This window comes from Vombatus ursinus, unplaced genomic scaffold (assembly GCF_900497805.2).
Source record: "Vombatus ursinus unplaced genomic scaffold, bare-nosed wombat genome assembly UNPS02014786.1, whole genome shotgun sequence".
Lineage (NCBI taxonomy): Eukaryota > Metazoa > Chordata > Mammalia > Diprotodontia > Vombatidae > Vombatus > Vombatus ursinus.
The window spans coordinates 54,649,263-54,665,508 of NW_020954564.1; positions in this window are offsets into that span (position 1 = coordinate 54,649,263).

Consider the following 16,246-nt stretch of genomic DNA (forward strand, 5'->3'; position numbering starts at 1 on the left):
CATTTCCCCAGAGCCTAATACTAAAGTAAGTATAGTAAAGTCCTTGGGAAACATTTCTTTAACAATCACAAAATTAGCATACTTCTATGAAGGTCAGAGCCTACTATAGCTGGGTAGCCTGGGGATTACATTCATCCACAAACATCATTTGACAAAATTCTCATATGTTATCATACATTAGGTGCTTATTCGGTTTGACTTCTACCTTGTCTCCTACCTGCAAGCCTCCTTCTTTATGGTCGGGGTCCCATCCAAGTTCAGAATCCCAGGCCCTCTATGTAGTTTGCCCTTAGATAAAGCCTAAAATCTCCTTGCAGTGTAGAGAGCACAGGGAAGGTCATCTGCCTACAGATGGCCTCAGCCATCATCTTTTGCTCCATTTTAAGTCTTTTTGGTAGGGCTCTAACAGGTGCATTACATTCCTTCCTTTAGCTAGAATATTTTGCAGGGCTGTGCAAAATCCACAAGCAATACATGCAATGGCCAAGCATAGTGTAAATTGTCACTTAACAGATTGCTTCAGTGGTTAAAGGTCTAACTTTTACGCAGAACATGTTACTAACACATGTCACAACAGTATGCATATCCATAGAACAAAACAAATACGCAAAACAGTAAAAACAAACAACATTGTAGGTCTACGTAATAACAGGACATGCCTAAATATCAGTGAATACACAAATAAACATACTGAAAAACCATACTTAGCTGCCAAATATATCTATGATTCATATGTGACACTAGCACAGGTGCAAATGAACAACAAAATAATTTTTAAAATTACTCAGAACATGCAATAATTAACACATGCATTAATGAACATATGCAATTCTATGTAAGGCACATATTACAGTATTGCCAGCCACCTGCGTGTGTAACCATCTCTCTAGTTTCCCCTCTAACTTGATAAGTCTGGTCACAGGTTGAATTAACCTAGTTCTTTTGTGACTTGCTGACCTACCAGTCCCTATACCTGAGCTAGTTGATAAAGGTCTGATCATCATCCTCACCAGAATTATAGTCTTGCATACTTAAACGTGAATTTGTGGAGGGTGCAGGCTGGCTAGCAATGTTACTACAATCTATAAGGTGTCTCCATCAATGAAGAATCACTAGAACTGAGTTTCTAAGCAAGAAAGGCATTGCCTGTGGTTCCTTTTCCCCATCTGAACTAGTTTTGGATGTTTTTTCGTTTGAAATATCTGTTTAGCTATGCCCAAAAGGCTATAACACTGTGCATACCCTTTGACCCAACAATATCACTTCTAGGTCTGTATCCCAAAGAGATCACAAAAATGGGAAAAGGACCCACATGTACAAAAATGTTTATAGCTGCTTTTTTTGTGGTGGCCAAGAACTGGAAATTGAGGGGAAGACCACCAATGGGGAAATGGCTGAACAAGTTGTGATATAATGAATGTAATGCAATACTATTGTGCTAAAACAAATGATGAGCAGGTGGACTTCAGAAAAACCTGGAAAGACTTATACAAACTGATGCAAAGTGAAATGAGCAGAACCAGGAGAACATTGTATACAATAACAGCAACACTGTGTGATGAACAACTATTAATGATGTAGCCTATCCTCTCAGCAATGTAAGGATCTAAAACAACTCCAAAAGACTCATGATGCAAAATACTATCCACATCCAGAGAAAGAACAACATTTTGATTGTTTTGTTTTGTTTCTTCTTTCTTGTGGTTCCTCCCAGTGGTTCTAATACTTCTTTACAACATGACTAATGTGAAAATAGGTTTAATATGAATGTACATATAGAGCCTATATCATATTGCATACCATCTTGGGGAAAGGGGAGGGAAGGCAGGGAGATAAAATTGAAAACTCAAAAGCTTATGGAAGTGAATGTTGAAAACTAAAAATAAATTAATTAATTAAAAATCTAATAAAAAAGAAATATCTGTTTAGACAATCTCTGGATAACTAGCAGTTGGTCTCTTTGGCTTAAAGTCCCCTGAAGGTAAGTGTCCTTCAGACTCCACCTGCTCATCTGGGAGTTCAACTAATTCTCCTATGGGCAATAAATGGTTGTAGTAAATTGTCTTTACAGGGCCCCTGCAAATCACTGGGCTATTCTGTAAATGTGCAAGCTACCCAGATTTTCTACATCTAGACATTAAGCTTTCCATTCTTCTGCCAACTAGTGTCCTAGGAACACCAAGATTTCTCAGCAAAACTCTCCTTGTTGAAGTGTCTGACAATGAACACGGGCATCTTGCCATCATTTGATTTTGTCAGAGCTCTTCTGAGCTGAAGTTGTAGGTAGGTGGTAAGCTTCTTTTGTCTCCTTTCTCAGGCAAGATATGTATATATTGGTTGTGATTCTGTGTGTATATACACGTTTATATACATATACACATGTATGTATATATGATATATAATTACATATAACACACATATATAACAATTAAAATCACTGCTGAACCCACAGGGGTTAGGGTACTGTTCCCTCTCCTCCACTTAGAACTGTTTTCCCCTGGCCCCCTCCATGAACTCTGGCGTGAGGTGATGTGGTTCAATCCAGGGCGAACACAGCTTCTAATGGGAAAAGTTAGGCTCCTTTTCTCATACTCTTTACTTTTTGTATCTCAACTCCAGAGCCTCAAGGGAACCACTGAAACCTTAAGTTTTTGGTTCATGTAGAGGGTCTTCCCAAAAGGGGAACAAGAAAGTTCTCCAGTGTATAATATAGATCAGGTATAGGACATCTATTTATTTCTTCTACATAAATATGTCCATAGCTATCTTTCTATCTCTATCTCTTTAACCTGGTCTTTCTTCTGATCTCCATCCATATCACCAAATGCCTATCAAACCTTTTAAAGTGGATGTCCCACTGACATCTCAAAATAGTACTCATTATTTACTCCACCTCCAATCTACCCGTATTTCAAACTTTCCTTTTGTTATTTTTAATTTAATTAATTTTTTGTTTCTATTCTTTTTGCTTTTATTAAGATGATATGGTGAGTACAAAAGTATAAAACAAACCCCCCACACTAGGGGCATACCCTCTTTTACAACACTTTGGTCCATAGGGAGAGTGAGCTCAAACTTAAAGTAGTTGCTACAAAACATTTGCACCATCAAGGTCATTTCTTTGTTAAATTATATATATTTTTCAATTGGCAAAAATGTGCTTTCTCATTCTCCCACCTCAACCTCTTCTCTCCATTTGAGAATTAAAGAAAAACAAAATCCCTGTTATAAACATGTATATATAATCAAGCAAAACTAATTTCCACATTATTCATGTCCAAAGAAAGTATGTCTCATTCTACACTCTGAGTCTTTCACCTCTCTAGCTGGAAGCAGGCATCATGTTTCATCATGAGTCCTCTGGAATTGATGTTGGTCATCGTATTGATCAGAATTCACAAGTCTTTTAAAGTTGTTTGTCTTTACCATATTTTTGTCACTATATAACTTGTTCTGGTTCTGTTCACTTCACTCTGCATCAGTTCATACAAATTTTATCAGGTTTTTCCAAAGCCATTTTTGTTTATAAATTCAAGGGGCAGCTAGATGGCCCAGTGGATAGAGCAATGGACCTGAAGTCAGGAAGTCAAGAAGTCAGGAAGACTCGAGTTCAAATCCAGTCTCAGACACTCACTCAGAGAGTTATCTCTGACCCAAAGCAAGTCACTTAGCCTCTATTTACCTCAACAATAAAATGAAGATAATAATAGTATCTATCTCCCAGAATTGTTGTGAAGATCAAATGAGGTAATACTGTAAAGTCTGTTGCATAGTTCTGGCACATAGTAAAATGCTCATTATTATTTCTTACACTACAGTAGTATTCCATCCTATTTATATACCATAACTTGTTGAATCATTCCCAATTGATGGGTACCCCCTTAAAGTCCCAATCTTTGATGCCTCAAAAAGCTATATATATTTTTGTACATCCTTAGAGCTTGTTTTGTGTAGTACTAATCCTTTCCTTAATTTACTCTCACTCTAATTCCTCCCTCTCCCTTCTGTTTTCTTAGTTCTGTTTCCCTGTTGAATGAAATGTATTTCTGTACCCATGTCTGTGTGTATTTTATCTTCCTTTGAAGAGTTTAGATGAGAATAAGATTCAAATGTCTGCTCCCCTCCCCTCCAAACCATTCCTCCTTGTTTGTATAGATGTCTACTAGATAAATATAGATGTATAGATAATTTTACTTAGCTATCCTTTCTCTACACTGCCCTCTTCACTGATCAGTGTATTCTTCCTCCTCCTTCATTTCATTCTTTCTTTTCATCAAGACATAACACAACCATTTCCAGATTAGCCTCCCTCTATGACCCCAGATGATAGGGTTGAGAGGGGACACAGGTATCATCTCTCCATATCTGAATGTAAATAGTTTATCTATGTTTATTCCCTTATGATTATTCATTTATGTATGCCTTTTTATGTTTTTCTTAAATCCTAAGTTTTAACTTCAATGCTTCTACATAGCTCTGGTCTTTTTTTTTTTTCTTGGAAAGTCCTCTATTTGGAAGTCCTCTATTTCTTCTTGTTTTAAAAATAAATTTATTTACTTTCAGTTTTCAACATTCACTTCCATAAGATTTTGAGTTCCAAATTTTCTCCCTATCTCTCCCCCTCCTACCCTAAGACAGCATGTAAATTGATATAGGCTCAACATATACATTCATATTAAACCTATTTTCACATTAATCATGTTGTAAAGAAGAGTTAGAACCAATGGAATGAACCACAAGAAAGAAGAAACAAAAAAAAAAAAGAGAGAGAGCAAATGTTATGCTTCGATTTGCATTCAGACTCCATAGTTCTTTTTCTGGATGTGGACAGCATTTTCCATCATGAGTCTTTTGGAGTTGTCTTAGATCCTTGCATTGCTAAGAAGAGATAAGTCTATCAAAGTTAGGCATCACCTAATGTGGCTGTTACTGTGTACAATGTTCTCCTGGTTCTGCTCACTTCACTCAGCATCAGTTCATACAAGTCTTTCCAGGTTTTTCTGAAGTCTACCTGCTCATCATTTCTTACAGCACAATAGTATTCCATGACATTCATATACCACAACTAGTTCAGCCATTCCCCAGTTGATGGGCATCCTCTCAATTTCCAATTCTTTGCCACCACAAAAAGAGCAGCTATAAATATTTTTGTACATCTGAGTCCTTTTTCCATTTTGATGATTTCTTTGGGATACAGACCTGCAAGTGGTATTGCTGGGTCAAATAGCATACACAGTTTTATAATTCTTTGGGTATAATTCCAGACTGCTCTCCAGAATACTTGGATCAGTTCACAGTTCTACAAACAGTGTATTAATGTCCCAATTTTTCCATATCCCCTCCAACATTTGTCATTTCTCCTATCATTTTAGCCAATCTGATACGTATGAGATGATATTTCAAAATTGTTTTAATTTGCATTTCTCTAATCAATAATGATTTAGAGCATTTTTCATATGACTATAGATAGCTTTGATTTTTTACTCCAAAAACTGCCTGTTCATATCCTTTGACCATTTATCATTTGGAGAATGACTCATATTCTTATAAATTTGACTCATTTCTCTATCTTTGAGGTATGAAACCTTTATTTGAGAAACTGTCCATAAAATTTCCCTCCAATTTTCTGCTTTCCTTCTAATCTTGGCTATACTGGTTTTATTTGTACAAAAACTTTTAAATGTAATCAAAATGATCTATTTTACATCTCAGAATGCTCTCTATCTCTTGTTTATTCATAAATACTTCTCCTATCCATAAATGGGATAGGTAATACATTTCAAGTTCTTCTAATTTGCTTATGTTATCTCCTTTTATGTCATGCATCCATTTTGATCTAATTTTGGTAAATGGTATAAGATATTGTTCTATACCTAGCTTCTGCCAGATTTCTTTCCAGTTTTCCCAACAATTTTTACCAGTGAATTCTTATTCCCAAAGCTTAAATCTTTAAATTTATTAAACACAAGGTTACTATAATTATTTACTACTGTGTATTTTATATTGACTCTATTCCAGCAATCCACCATTTATTTCTTAGCTAGTATCAGATAATTTTGATAATTACTTCCTTATAATAGTTTAAGATCTGGCACTGTTAGACTTCCTTCCTTTATGTTTTTGCACACTAATTCCTTTGATATTCTTGACTTTTTGTTCTTCAAAATGAATTTTATTGGCATTTTTTCTATGTTGATAAAATATTTTTTGGTAATTTAATTGGGATGACACTGAATAAGTAGATTAATTTAGGTAGAATTGTCATTTTTATTATATTGGCTCAGCCCACCCATGAGCAATTAATATTTCTCCAATTATTTAAATCTGACTTTATTTGTATAAAAAGTGTTTTATAATTATGTTTACATAGTTTCTGGGTTTGTCTTAGAAGGGATATTCCCAGGTATTTTATATTGTCTATGATGATGGAGTTGATAAAGCACTGTGTCTGGAATCAGGAAGACCTGAGTTCAAATCTGGCCTCATACACTCACTAGCTATGTGACTTTGGTAAGTTAGTTTCCTTATCTGTAAAATGAACTGGAGAATGAAAGGGCAAACCCCTCCAATATCTTTTCCAAGAAAATTCCAAATGGGGTCACAAAGAGTCAGACATGACTTAACAGTGACAATAACACAGTTATTTTAATTAAACCATCTCTTACTATTTCTTCTTGCAGGACTTTGTTGGTGATATGTAGGAATGCTGATGATTTACGTGGGTTTATTTTAGATCCTGCTACTTTGCTAAAATTATTAATGTTTCAATTACCTTTTTAGTTGAATCTCTAGGATTTTCCAAGTAGGCCATCATATTGTCTGAAAAAAGAGATAGTTTTATTACTTCATTACACATTCTGATTCCTTCAATTTCTTTTTCTTCCCTTATTATTATAGCAAATATTTCTAGTACAATATTGAATGATAGTGGTGATAATGGACATCATTGTTTCACTCCTGATCTTATTGGGAAAGCTTCTAGCTTACCCCTATTACAGATAATGCTTGCTGATGATTTTAGGTAGATGTTTCTTATTATTTTAAGGTAAAATCCATTTATCCCGGTGCTTTCAATGATGCTTTTCATTTGAGTATTGTATTTTGTCAAAAGCTTTTTCTGCATCTATTGATATAATCATGTGATTTTTGTTACTTTCATTATTGATATAATCAATTATGTTAATAGCTTTCCTCATATTGAACCACCCCTGCATTCCTGATATAAATCCTACTTGGTCATAATGAATAATCTTTGTGAAATATTGTTGTAGTCTCTTAGCTAGTATTTTATTTAGGATTTTTGCATCAATATTCATTTGTGAAAGTGGTCTATAATTTTCTTTCTCTTTTTTTGTTTTTCCTTGTTTAGGTATGAGCATCATATTTGTTTCATAAAAAGACTTTGGTAGGACTCCTTTGCCTATTTTAAAAATAATTTATTGAATATTGGAATTAGTTGATCTTTAAATGTTTGGTAGAATTCATTTGCAAATCCATCTGGTCCTGATGCTTTTTTCTTAGGCAGCTCATTTGTGGCCTGTTCAATTTCTTTTTCTAAAATAAGTTTATCTTCTATTTCTTCTTCTGCTTATCTAATTTTCAGAATTTCCAATTTGATGCTTAATTGAGGAATTTTAATTTGCTTTTTTTCTAGTTTTTTAAATTGCATACCCAATTCACTGATCTGCTCTTTCTCTTTTTTATTGATGTAAGCATTTAGAGATATAAATTTTCCTCGGATTACTGCTTTTGCTGCATCCCATAAGTTTTGATATATTGTCTCATCATTATCATTCTCTTTAATAAAATTATTTATTGTTTCTATGACTTGTTCTTTAACCCATTCATTTTTAAGGTTAAGTTATTTAGTCTCCAATTAAATTTTAATCAGTGTTTCCATGCATTATTATCTGACAAGGATACATTTAATATTTCTGCTTTTCTGCATTTAACTATAAAGTTTTTGTGTTCTAATATGTGGTCAGTTTTTGTAAAGGTGCCATGCATTGCTAAGAAAAGCTATATTTCTTTCTATTCACATTCAATTCTCTCCAGATTTCTATCATATCTAGCTTCTCTAAGATTCTATTAATCTTTTGGTTACATTTATCTAGTTCTGAGAGGGAAAGGTTGAAATCCCTCAGTATTATAGTTTTGCTATCAATTTCCTCTGTAATTCATTTACCTTTTCTTTTTAAAAATTGAATACTATACTGGGGTGGGCAACCTGTGGCCTCAAGGCCACATGTGGCCTTCTAGGTCCTTGGGTGCAGCCTTTTGACTGAGTTAAAATTTTATTTTTTTTAATTGAATATTGGAATTAGTTGATCCTTTTATTAACAAATCCTTTTATTAACGGAATTTGTGATGTGAAGTTTAGATTCAGTCAGAGGGCTGCACTTGAGGACCTAGAGGGCCACATGTGGCCTCAAGGCTGCAAGTTCCCCATCTTTGCTATAGCATTTAAGGCATATATGTTTAGTACTGCTATTACTTCATTATCCATGGTACCTTTTAACATAATGTAGTTTCTCTGCTCATCACTTTTAATTAAATCTATTTTAGCTTTAATTTTGACTGAGATAATGACTACTATCCTTGGTTTTTTTTTCCCCATCAGCTGAAGCATAATAAATTTTATTCCAGCCCTTTACTTTTACTCTACTTGTGTTTCTCATTTTTAAATGTGTGTTTTGTAAACACCATATTGTCAGGTTCTGGTTTTTGATCCATTCTGCTATTCGTTTCCCTTTTATGGGTGAGTTCATCCTATTCACATTCACAGTTATAATTACTCGTGTATTTCCCTCCATCCTATTTTTCCTCACTGTTTATCTTTCTCTCTTTTTTACCCTATCCCTCCTTAGAAATCTAGATTACTTCTGACCACTGCCTCCGTAATTCTCACACCCTTCTATGAGTCCCTCCCTTATTCTATCCCTTTGCCCTCCTATCTCTCTGTATGTTAAGAAGATTTTTATTTCCTCTTTAACCAAGTTCTGATGAGAATAAGGTTCCCGATATTCCTTCCACTCTTTCCTCCCCTCCACTGTAACAGTTCTTATATTCATATCTCTTCTGTATGAGGGAATTTGCTCCATTTTACCTCTCCCTATCCAATTTTATTTTTTAGGATCATCCCATCATACTCAACTCAACCCAAAGCCTTCTATCTATGCATAGTCTTTTGAACTACCCTAGTAATGATAACATTCTTTTTTTATTTTTGTTTTGTTTTTATCAATTTATTTTGATTTATCAACAATCACTTCCATAAGCTTTTGAGCTTTAAATTTTTCTCCCCCTCCCTCCCCACCTTCCTCCCCAAGATGAAGCGCAATCTGATATAGGCAACACATATACATTCTTATTAAACATATTTTCACATTAGTGATGTTGTAAGTAAGAATTAGAACCAATAGGAGGAACCACCAGAAAGAGGAAACAAAACACAACAGAAGAAAAAAATAGCAAATAGTATGCTTTGATGCATCCAAACTCTGTAGTTCTCTCTTTGGATGTGGATATCATTTTCCATCATGAGGCCTTTAGAGATGTCTTAGATCCTTGCATTGCTGAAAAGGGCTAAGTCTATCAATATTAGTCATCGCACAGCATGGCTGTTACAGTGTACAATGTTCTCCTGGTTCTGCTCACTTCACTCAGCAACAGTTTGTATAAGTCTTTCCAGGTTTTTCGGAAGTCCACCTGCTCATCATTTCTTATAGCACAATAATATTCCATTACATTCATATACCACAACTTGTTCAGCCATTCCCCAATTGATGGGCATCCTCTCAACTTTCAATTCTTTGCCACCACAAAAAGAGCTGCTATAAATATTTTTGAATATGTGGGTCCTTTTTCCCATTTTTATGATCCTTTTGGGATGCAGCCCTAGAAGTGCTATTGCTGGGTCAAAGAGTATGCCCTTTGGGCATAGTTCCAAATTGCTCCCCAAAATGGTTGAATCATTTCACAACTTCACCAATAATGCATTAGTGTTCCAATTTTTACACATCTTCTCTAACATTTAAATGATAACATTCTTAAGAGTTACAAATATAATTTACACATATAAGAACTAAACAGTTTAACCTTACTAAATCACTTATAATTAGTCTTTCATGTTTACCTTCTTATGTTTTTTCTGATTCTTGTAAGTGAAATTTTCTGTTCAGTTCTGGTCTTTTCCCCAAGAATACCTGAAAGACCTTTTGTTCATTAAATATCCATTTATCAAAGCCTGACTTTTCATAGCTATATTTCAAGAAATCATAAATGAAAACTAATGACACAAGAGTTAATTGTCCCAGTTTCAAAAACAAAACAAAACAAAACAATAATAGAATAAATAAGAAAGAAAAAAATCTAGCCCCCAAACCCCAAGATACCTTGGGAAATATAAGCGATCAAAATTTATATTCCTTTGGACAGAGCACCTTTCCCATGTGGACAGAGGGAAGAGGAGGAAGGGAAGAAGGAGGAGAAGAAGGAAAAAATAGCAGCATTGCCCAACTGGAACCGGCTAGTTGGATCCCCATGTCGGGGCAGCTGCTGCTACTCACAGTCCTTCATTCTCAAAGAGGACCAATGATATGAGGAAGGTGATGACGTGCAAGTGAATAGGATTTAAGTGAGGCAGGGCTGTGCAAAGTCATTAGCCTCACTCTCTCCTCCAGAGTCACCTGAGTCCTGTAGCAAGATATAGACAACTGGTGATGGCCCCCTCCAATGTTCTACAACCCAAGGCCAGATGTGGTCACTGCTCGTCTGGCTCATGTCTTGGTCTATAAATGACCTCAGGTATTCCTTTCTGCCCCTGAGCCAGGACCAGGGCCCCTAGCACAGTTGCCAGTGCACACACTCTTACTCCCTGCAGTCCCTCAGGCAGCTTCAGCTCCCTCCTTCAAAACCAGGGACTCTGCTCTCCTTCAAATGACCACAACCAGCAGAGCCCCACCCTTCTGCAACTGCACTCAATGGTGTGTGCTCACTCTTCCTCCTCCTCCTCCTCTTTCTCCATGCCAGCAGCCACAGCCTGGGATCCTGTCTGGTCAGCACACCTGAACCCAGGGGTCCAACTTCTTAGGTGAAAGCTTCTGAAGCTAAGGCTTCATACTGGGCTAGCAGCTGAAACTGAGACCCTTTTTGCAACTGCGTCCTGAGCCTCACAGCTGCTGCTTGCTTCTCACTTAGGGCCACTGGTTACAGGGCTATTCCTTAGTCTCTACTGGATCTGTGACCTGGAATTGGGTAGGAAGCAACAAAGCTGCCTGTTCCTTTCTGGTTCTCAGGTATTGGTCTGGGTCAGGGATGTGGCCCTCTAGGTCCTCAAGTGCAGCCCTTTGACTAAATCCCAACTTCACAGAACAAATCTCCTTAACAAAAGGATTTGTTCTGTAATGCTTGGACTCAGTCAAAAGGTCATACTTTAGGAACTAGAAGGCTACATGTGGCCTCGAGGTGGCAGGTTCCCCACCCCTGCTCTGGGGACACCCTCATATGGACCTGGAATCTTCTCTTACCCAAGTATACAATATTTCCCTGCAGTAGAGAACTTCAGAGGCAGTGTGCTCATGGCCATGCCCCGTCGCCTTTCCATACTTCTCTCTCTCTGACTCCATAGGTTGATCTGGCCTGGAAAAATGACTCACTATGATTTTTTTTTCTTGGATTTCCCTACCAGAATTCAGTCTGGTGGTTTTTCTAGATCTGTTTTGAGGAGTTTGGGAGGGGGAGGGAGCTTGTTGTACTTCTTCCTGCTACTCCACCATCATTTCTGAATTCAACATAGCTGGTAGAGGTTCCATCTTGGCTACTCTCTATTCACTACAGTGATGCCAGGTCATTGGGCACTTTGCTCCTCATAAGGCTCAGCTCCCTGCAAACGTTAGCATGCAATTGGTATTCCGTCTCCAGGGGTGGGGGACACGTAGCCTCGAGGCCACATATGGCCCTCTAATTGTTCTGTGAAGTTTGGATTCAGTCAAAGGGCACAGGTTCCCCACTAGAGGATCTTTTTGAAGCCCATAAACTTACAACCTAATCCATTCCATTTCTACTACTCCTTTACCTAAGGCAGAAAAGAATAGACCAAACTTACTGCCTCATTCAAATGCAAGGGGAGGGGAAGAGAGAGAAAGAGAGAGATTGAGAGACAGAGACAGAGAGACAGAGAGAGAGAAAAAAAGGAGGCAGGATTAGTAATCTAATCCAGGTTAATAATCTTGGTGTCATTTTGAACTCCTTAATCTCTCACCCCACATTTCCAATCAGTTATCAAATCTTATCATTTCAACTTCTATAACATCTCTCATCTCTGTCTCCTTCTCTCCACTCACACAGCTACAACCCTAGAATCTTAGACAGAACCTTTGACTCCTACATGGACCATTTCAATAGCCTCTCATTTTGTCTCCTTATCTCAAGCACCTCCTCTAATTCAACTTCCATATAGCTATCAAATTGATCTTCCTAAAGTGCAAAGCTGACCATGGTATTCCTCTACTCAATAATGACTTCCATTAATTCTAAGATAAAAAATAAACTCCCATATTTGGCATTTAAAGGTCTTTCCAACCTGCCCCCCAGCTATCTTTCCAGCCATATTACATATTGCTTCTTTTCATTTACTCTACAATTCAATCAATCTGGTTTTCTTACTGTTCTTCACTCTGTTTCCCATATCTTATATTGGACATTCCCCATGCCTGGATCACATTGCCTCCCTTCACCCTCTCATCTTTTCCTCTTAGAGTCTCTGGTTTCCTTAAAGATTCAGCTTAAATGCTACCTTCTACAAGAAGCCTTTCCAGATCCACCCTCCTATGGGTGTCTTTCCTCCCAAAATCGCCTTTTATCTATATTGTAAATAGATAGATAGATGAATGGATAGATGATGGATGGATGGATGGATAGATGGATGGATAGATAGATCTAAATAGAATTTAAGTTCTTAGATAGATGGATAGATAGAGATAGAATTTAAGTTCCTTTACGGCAGGGATTATTTCACTTTTGACATTTTATCCCCAGATCCTAGCAAGAGTCCTGCCATGAAGTAGGTGCTGAATAAATGCTTGTTAATCGATTGATTAATTAATTATTCCTTCCTCCCCCCAGCAGACAGGTGTCAGACCAGAGATGCAAATTGAGGTATGGTTGTCAGATATTTAAAACTAGCTTGCTGTTGTTCAGTCATGACTCTATGTACAAAGTCCATGGAGTTTTCTTGGCAAAGGTATTGAAGTGGTTTGCATTTCCTTCTCCAGTGTGTCTCCATTTTGCAGATGAGGTACTGAGGCAAACAGAGGTTAAGTGACTGGCCCAGGGTCACATGGCTAGGAAGTGATTGAGGTCACATTTGAATTCAGGTTCTCCTGTCTCCAGGCTCAGTGCTCTATCCATTGTGTCACCTAGCTGCCCTAAAACTAGGTAGTCATCCTTAATCTTCCTTCTTGGTTTCTCTTGTGATTCATCCATAGTACCCAAAGCTTTGTAGAGCATTTAAGTGCCTTTCCTTATCTTTGAAAACTTGTATCTCTATATAAGTATGTTCATTTTAATATTATCTTCATATTTCAGTGTTTGGGGAAGAATTATTTACTGCAACATTGACCTTCATAATTACATTTTTAACTCCAGATCAACTTTTCTAGATGGGGGCAGCACTTAAAAATTATTATTTTAAGTAACTTCATATTGCCATTTTCATATAAAAATTATGCTTGCAGCATAAGGTCCTTACAATATGAAGACGCAAATAACGCAAGTAACACAAACATTGGTTGACATTTCATGGTTCCAAAAAAAGGAAATGAACATTTTTCTTCTCACGCACAAGTGAATGAGTATGTGTCCATTTTAGTCAATTATATATGAATTTTAATAAGAAACAAAGTCATTCTTTGCTAATCTGACTTTTTAGTGTATGCTAACAGCAACAAATGGTAATTCTTTGTGTACCTATTATTTGGTCCAGTACAGCCTGCATTAAAAGACTAACATAATCGTATTGAGGGAAAGCATTTGGAGATCTATAATCCAGTGATATTTCTGAACATCTCTTTACGTAATGACAATCTGTGAAGGGTAAATATGTTGATTAGGGGCCTTCACAAATATCAGAATGTGCAGGAGTAAGCAAGGTGAAGGTTTAAAAAATCATTAGCTGTAATTAATAAGTAATACTTTAGGCAACATCTTTACTTCCCAAGATTGTAGAGGCTGTATATAATACATTACTTTCTCTTGCTTAATAGTAATAATTGGAATGTACATTTTTTAAAAAGACACAAAGACTTAGTTCTAGTTCCACATACAAACATTATTTAGAGCTTATACTATTTGGCAAGCTAATGTGATTACAATTCTATACTGAGTTAATTTATTTCACAAGATTCTCCAAACTCTAGTATAACATTGTAGAGTTTAATACTTTTATCTTTTCAGAATCTGGTCAGATAATCTGGTTGCTTAAAAAAAAGTGACTTTAAAAAATAATAAATACTGTATTTTCTTAGCCTCAAACTTTGACTTCTCCAGAATTCAAATTGATATTTTATCAAGTAAGATATGTGGTATATGAAATTATTTTTTAGTTCAGAAAGTAATCATTTTGAATTGGACTAAAACCATAGGTCAGTGAACTTAAATAATTAAATTTTCCAAATTACTAAAAACTCAACAGTTCCTCAAATATTATATGTTAAGAAGAATGCTAATGGAACTAGGGAAAAGGGGGAAATATAACAAAAAGCATTTTTTATACATGTGCATTCTGTTTGTAGGTTTCAAAATTTTTTTACATCTATAATGGACTTCAGTGATATAGCATATAGATGAGGAAACAGAAGTCCAGAGAGGTAAAAGCTTAAGCATGAACTAGTGAGTTAACCTTTCTGGGACCAAGTTTCTTCATTGGTAAAATGTGTGTATGGGGAGCAGGAGACCGGGGGAGGCAAGTTTAGCTCTAAGGTCCTTTCCAACTCTAAATCTATTATTTTATGATCACAGCAAATTAGTGGTAGACCCAGGACTGGAATTCAAATCTTCCAACTCTGAGACCAATAACCTTTTACTACACAACATTCTCTTTGGCAATTGTAATTTTTAGAGTTTTTTTTACTTTAAAAAGTATTATGGATGAGACAAATATTGCATTCTAGAAAGAAGCCTGATGGTTAGAAAGCCATGTGCATGGGGCAGCTAGGTAATGAAGTAGATAGAGCATTGGCTCTGGAGTCAGGAGGACCTGAGTTCAAATCCAGCCTTAAGACACTTGACACTTACTATCTGTGTGACCCTGGGCAAGTCAATTAACCCTGATTGCCTCAACTCCCCAAAAAATGTTGTGTGCATGTTCAGATTAAAATATGCCTTAATTTAACATTCTTATCGTTTCCTCAACTAGGACTATTCATTAGGTCAGCATTAGTCATATATATATTTGATGTAGCACACTTTAAACTTGATTAGGAAACAGTACAGTATAGTGCATAGAGTCTTGGATTTGCAGTCAGGAAGATCTAGGTTTGAACTTACCCCAGATACTTAACTAGCTCTGTAAGTGATAACTAACCTACCTTATGGGTTTGTTTTAAAGCCCAAGCATGTGTAAAACTCATTGCAAACTTAAATGGGCTGAATAAATGTGAGTTATTATTATTAAGTATGCCATAAAACATAAAGCTTAAAAATAATTTTATTTACAAGGTCTTTTCCCCTCATTGCTAATAAAAATACACCTTCCCAGAGCAAAGGAATTGGTGAGCTGTTCCCCTTGAAAAAAATGTTGCCATAGCTCAGAATTTATGACTAAATTTTGGACTTTCATCATAAAAGAAAGCTCTCATATTAAGTTTTTTGTAAACATTTCTTAAATAGCAGAGAAAGCTATTATTTACTCAATTGACAAACACTGGTGGAAAATTTGTCTTTGAATCACTGATTCACCAGCTAACAAAATATGACTAGATTTATAATAGCAATAATTATTGAAGTAAGAGCATTTCCTTGAATATGATCTTTAGATTGGGGAAGAAGGTGGCCTAAGGCACAAGCTTTGACATTAACTTAAGTGAATACCTTAGTTAATCCATTGAAAATATTTCTAGAATTTATATTTTATTGTATCACCAATTTTAGGCAACTGAGGAGGTAATGTGCCCATAAATCGGGGAATGGTTGAGCAAGTTATGGCATATGAATATGATGGAACACTATTGGACATTGCTAATGTAGA